At 33.5% G+C, this 6,726-nt stretch overlaps 1 protein-coding gene across 2 annotated transcripts in view; it reads right to left on the minus strand.

Moving 5' to 3' along the window:
* The window catches only part of LOC128217596 (E3 ubiquitin/ISG15 ligase TRIM25-like), a 40,528-nt gene extending 34,308 nt beyond the window's left edge, over positions 1 to 6,220 (minus strand). For both annotated transcript variants that reach the window (XM_052924844.1, XM_052924841.1), the window contains exons 1-2: positions 6,107 to 6,220; positions 3,266 to 3,381 (exon numbers count right to left, since the gene is read on the minus strand). The gene's annotated coding sequence lies outside the window, so the exon portion shown is untranslated. The remainder of the gene's footprint in view (positions 1 to 3,265; positions 3,382 to 6,106) is intronic.
* Between the last annotated feature and the right edge of the window lie 506 nt (positions 6,221 to 6,726).

Raw genomic sequence — 6,726 nt, forward strand, 5'->3', positions numbered from 1 at the left:
AGAGCCAAGACGCACTATGACCAATATTGGCTAAGAGTGGATAATGCAAATTTAGCAAAATTGGAACACAGCATATGAATTGACCAGTTATCAAAATTGCAACTAGCAAACCTCTTTGGTTGACTCTGTGCGACTATTGAAGGAGTATACAATGAAATTTGATATTCAATATTCCAAATATCCATGTCCACTTCACAGACGATGGATATGAAATAACTCAATATCTGCTTTTATTTCCATCGACTAGCGTGACGATATGAATAAGTTTCCACATATTAATCGTTCTATTGTCTCGCCAAACAGTAAATCAATAAATCGCACATTAAGTTAGAATACTAATTTACAATGTATCATAGGCCAGTGGCATATGCTTTGTTTTCTGTGATATGGCAAGCCCTTGTTACTCAAAATCAGTTATGAAAAAGAAGGTTTAGAGGTGTTCATACACACACAAATACACATATTGCAGTTTAGTCTAACTTCCCTGAATCTTGTTGTCCAAAATGCTTTAAAACAGTTTTAACATTACTGTATTTTTAACCTTTCTTTTACACGCACACGCACGCACGCACGCATGCACGTATGCTAGTACGTACGAACACACGCACATACACATATCGTGATAAAATATCACCTTATTGTGAACTTTGAGATAAAATTAAACTTTTGCCTGATGATACATATGCATGTTTATGTAAAAATGCATAGAGTGTGGAGGACTTCATTTGCCCTTATGGGTACTTCATGTCATATAAACGCAGCACTTCAGCTACCCTGGTGGGTATTTAATGTCATATAAACGCAGCACTTCATCTACCCCTGCGAGTATTTCATGTCATATAAACGCAGGATTTCATTTGCTCCAGGGCATATTTCATGTCAAATAAACGCAGCACTTCATTTGTCCCTGAGGATATTTTATGTCATATAAATGCAGCACTTAAGCTACCCCTTAGGGCATTACATGCCATATAAATGCAGCACATAATTTTCCAATATGGGTATTTCATTTGATATAAACGCAGCACTACATTTGCTACTCTGTGTATTTCATGTTATATAAATGCAGAACTTTATTTGCCCCTGTGTGTATTTCATGGCATATAAACGCAGCACTTCGTTTGCCCCTGAGGATTTTTCATGTCATTTAAACGCAGCACTTCATTTGTCCCTTAGGGTTTTTATGTCATTTAAACGCAGCAATTCATCTTCCCCTGGGGGTATTTCGTGTCATATAAACGCAGCACTTCATTTGTCCCTTAGGGTGTTTATGGCATATGAGCGCAGCACTTCATTTATTTCTGGGCATATTTCATGACATATAAACGCAGCATTTTTCCCTGATGGTATTTCATATCATATAAACGCAGGACTTTATTTTCACCTGTGGGTATTTCATGTTATATAGACGCAGCACTGCATTTACCCCGGTGTTTTTTATGGCATACCAAAGCCGCACTTCGTCTGCCCCTGAGGGTATTTCACGTCATTTAAACGCAGCACTTTGTTTGTCCCTGTAGGTATTTTATGTCATATAAACACAGCACCTCATTTGCCCCTGAGAATATGACTGGGTTTCAGTGACAATTAACGATTGTAAATGTCTGATTTAACTTTTATGTTTCCAAGTTAAGCTATTCGGTATTTCAAGGCCTCATATCCTTTCAAAAGTGCTAATACATTTTATTTAAAGCTATCGCATTCCTATTTCAGCTGATACTTTGGACATTTTAACTTTAAATACATTAAACTCAAGCTATTTATCGCATTTAATCAAAACTATTCAATGGTCTTAATTACAATATGAACGCGCCCATAACTATACCCCAGGTGCAAATAAATCAGAAATATAATATCTTAAACCATGCTACGATATAAACCTGTATAAAAATTTGAGTTAGTGATTGAATATTTTGGGTTGCATTTTTTATTTAAGGAATGAATTGCGGGGTTGATGTCATTATCGGGGTATGAACGCAATTGGGTTGGTCAATTTGTGTGGAGTCCGAAGGTACTTTAACCAACCCAATTGCGTTCATATCCCCGATAATGACATCAACCCCGCAATTCATTCCTTATATTTACACCAATAGTTCATTATTTCATTCAAGAATTGTAAAAAAAATGCTTCATTTCATTTAAGAAGACCTTTCAGTAATCCGTTCTTACCCATTCTGTAAATAAAACGACCAACTGTAACCGGAAACAAATTTAAATTTTCAAATGACGTCACAATAACGCGGGAAAAGATCAACCACTTGAAATAACTTTAAAACGTAAAATTTAAACACTTGTGGCAACAATACATTTTAAAGATAATAAATTAACACTTTCTAAAATGTTGATTTATATTTTACGGGACCTGCTGACACAATACAAACACTAACAAGATCAATATTTTTCATGTATATTGTTATGCGATGAATTGCGATCCGAACATATCCGCAGATGTTGCGTTCATCGATTGATGAACGCAATTGCCCAAAGGCAGTTCATTGAAGGAATGGAAGTTGAGGTGTAAATATTAAATGATAATTTTATGCTATTTTGCCTTTTGTATTAAACGCCGCCGATATTTTCAGCATTTTTAACATTATGTCGATTATTATAGAATCATGAATCTTTAACAGGGTAGCCTTTACCTGTATATTTTATGTATTGTTTGTGTTATTTGTCTGATCATTTTATTCAACAAAGCCAATAAGTTTTTGAATGAATTTGCCAACAGAGAACACACTATTATTCCATCAAAAAACACTGAACTTCAATTGATATGAACGTTTAAAATGAAGTTAACAATATATAAATCAGTGATATAACAATAACAACAATAATATAAGTCAGTATGAAAGGAGTGTGTGCTTTTTCTAACGATCCTCCTCAGAAAAACTTGTGATTGACTTTAAACTGACTTCTCCAGTTGCGTTTGACAAGTAGCTATCACATTTTGTCAGAATGTCGAATATAAAGGCTACGGTCAATCATTATGTATGTTATATGCTAGGATCACAATGACTATGTTGTGACAAATTGTTAAAGGTGGCCTTGATAAGAAGATGATCCTTATATTGATTTGGGATAAGCAGGTCAAAGTCGCAGACATAACATTTGTGAAAGTTTATGAACAACTGTAGTAACAATAAATTGCTTAATGATTATTGATCAAGTTAGTTTAACATTGTTCATTTTTACAATGATTGTGAACAAAATAAATTAAATTATGCTTAATTACTGAATTTGACGCGATATTGTACGCGAGTTTTACCTTGTGTTGTGCAGGGTGCTCGAAGATAACTATCTTGCCCTGATTGGTTACACCTATACCTAACCCACAATTGCCAAATTCGGGAATCGAACACGGGACAGCACTAACCTGACAGCCTGACAAACGAAACAAGAAATAGCTATGTTTAACATTTACAAACACGATATTTTGAAAGTGTGAAAATATTTTATTTTGTATTAAAGTGTTTTGACTTTTGTCTGTTTGGGTGTTTGTTTTGCCTCGTTTATGTGCTTTAAACAAAATGTAGGGTGCATGTTTGCTACGGAAAATTTGTATTGTAGCACCTGATGTCTTTTGTTTGGTATTTGTTTAGCCTTACTCATTGCGCACAGGATCCTGGTTGCATTTTGCGCTATGGGGCTTGAATTGTAGCATTTTGTATATTTTGTTTGGTGTTTGTTTGGGCTTGTCCCGTGTGTCTTTAAACATGATCTTATTTACATTTTATGCTATCGTGCTTGTTTTACCTCGATCCATGTGCTATTTGGTTTTTATCAGGACTTTTGACATGATTTAGGCTACAGGGCTTGTCTCAGTGATATCGACTGTTGTATTGTTGCAAGCAGAAATCATATATAGTCTGTGCTCAGTAAGAATGGTGCTCTAAGGTTTATGTGCAGTACCAATATACAGCGTGATGGGAACCCCTTTTTGGTCACATGTGGTAGTGGCATGTCAAACAACTATGTACTCGTACACTCATTGATGAATGTTTTTTATACGAGTTCTACTAAAAGTTAAAACTACACATACAATCAGCTATTTTATATACGATTTATTTAAGATACCACACCCCTTATGAAAGCATTCAATTGGAATGTTTTAGCCTAAGTTGTTCATCACATAACAAGAAATCGTTCGAGGGTTTCAAGGTAAAAGTTTGAATTCACCACAAAGCACAGACTAGCATTGTTTTGATTTTTGTTTTTCGTTTGCTATCCTATTTACAAAAATTCATATTGAATAGTCATTTAAAAAGTTATTTAATAATTTGAAACACATCAATATAAGCTTCTTAGAATATTTCATTACTTGCTGGCTCGGATTCAATAGGTATTTCGGAATTTCAAACTCGATTCTAACGAGACAGTAAAACATGTTCACTTTTTGTTGCCTAATGTTCCAAAAACTTTAAGATATTATAAGTAAAGAACCTTACCTCAGGTATCTCAGAAATTGTTGATTTATGCATTAAACCTTCTTGATTCCAATTATTACTCAGTCAAAATAGTATGTTAAAATTGTTATACCATATGGGTTTTTTCAGTGTATTTGCTTATGATATGATCAATGTTCTACTCAGGAAACAAATATAGTTGTGTTACTATAATACCAAAATTTTACCAAAACGATGAAAAATATATATGAAATAAAGAGTTTTTTTACTGCTCTCGGGTAAGGATGACTTCCGTAAATAAGAACTAGACTTTCTCTTTGCGTCGTCTAGGTTTGTTTGGCTTACACGATATAAAATTAAAATATGAACAAAAAGTATGTTATATATGTATAAAAATAACAATAAAACGTCGTAGAATAAAGAAAGAAAACTAAGTTTCATTCACTATATATAAGGACATGAACAGATGCATAGTTGTCATACAGTGTTATTCATATATAGTACATATAGTTATCCTTAATACCTTATAAATTCGTTTGCTGTATAAAATTTATGTCAAATTTTGTTCTATATGTTTCCTCGTAATTTGTTCTGATTATAATGTACAATGGCAATATAGGAGGAAATTTTAAAATGTGTGTAGGATAATTCAAAAAAGTTCAAATAATTTTGTAACGTTCAAATTATTTTAAATTTTGTTTTTGAATTCAGTGAATAATACATATTCAGGAATTATCAAACTGATCATAATTTGAAATAACGCCCATTAGGGTTTAACTACCTTAATTATACGTTCTACTTAAAATGAAAAATGCACAATGCACTTGCCATAACATTTTTCAACTATAGTATCTAGTCTTTCTTTTCCAAGACTTTAATTTGAATGTCTGTGTTTTAAATACTGGCATTTTAAAAAACCTTTCACCCAAATTGATTTATTCTGTTATATCTCCATTCAAATCTTCAAATCACATTTGTGGGTATTGACATTGTAGGAGCTGCCAATCTTGTGAATCGTTGAATACTGCTGTATTAGGTTTCGTTCTAAACAATTGTATGTATTTTGAATGACTTACGGTTCAAATTTCATATATTAACAATTTTCATGATATTGAAAACCTATTTTGCAAATGTTAAAACCTAAATCAAAACAATCATCAATGTATATACGAAAATTCGTACAGGTTAATCAATACATGTTGATGGTGTACACAAATAAACAAGCAGCATTAGACGCAGATTAATACAAGATTTGAACGGCGTTTATGTTTAAACGTTCGAATACTGGACATGTGTCGGTATTCTGTATTTTTTCATGTACATATATTGACGTTCAAATGCGGGCGATTAAGGGCGCAGCGTTTGACGTGCGCCCCTCCTCCATAATTATATAAATGAAATGCTGCATAGAGGCATGTCCGATTTTGACATAAAAGATTCATATAGGCAATTATACGGTGGGGGGGGGGGGGTCGGGAAAGTGATTTCCCCTTAATTTTTTTAAATCTCAAGTGGTATATATTTTTTCCAAATATAATGTTGTCAAAATGCATCGCCTCATATGGCCAAACCATCATTTTCGTTAAGCGCAAACGTTTCGAACAATTACTTCCATTAAGATTTTATCATGATGTGTCAGACATGTGTTGCCTTATGAGCAAAAACATAACGTTCACTAGAATGTTAATGTATAGTATACTTACAAATTCCACGAGGCAATCTGATAACTGTCCAGTGTCAGATTTTATTCGGTGACAACTTTTTATTTCTCCTTAACAAAACTTCTGTCATTTAACAGAACGTAAACAGGAATGGACACATCTTTCTGAAACGAAACTAGTTACTTTCTGTTTCAGGGTAAAGATTACCTTTCAGGCTTTGTCATGTTTTTGTTTTGTTTAGATTTACCTCCCCTTAATAATTTTTTAAAATTGTTTAAAGCATCTTGAGGTAGTGCAAAAAATAACTTACACAAATAAGCACTACTTACTACTCTTTGTTTGGAAATTAATTTCGTAAAACGTTCTTATCAATCGGTTAATCAAAACGAACTCGCGTGGCAGTGCTGCCTGCTTTGCAAGCTCCGCCTTGTGTGCGATATGAATTAATATGGCACCATCGAACTGTTTTCTACTTAGCCGTAAAACATTTTTATATGAATTAATATGTAATATGGAACCCTACAACAGGCCAATAATAGTTCATTTTAAGGCTCGTGAAATTCAGTAATCCGAAAAATTGGCCGTTTTACAATATTTCCACATTCTTTTACAAACCGGATTTATTAATTAAGCACAGGGCAGCTGTATATGAACATCTCGAC

This window comes from Mya arenaria, chromosome 14 (genome assembly GCF_026914265.1).
Source record: "Mya arenaria isolate MELC-2E11 chromosome 14, ASM2691426v1".
Lineage (NCBI taxonomy): Eukaryota > Metazoa > Mollusca > Bivalvia > Myida > Myidae > Mya > Mya arenaria.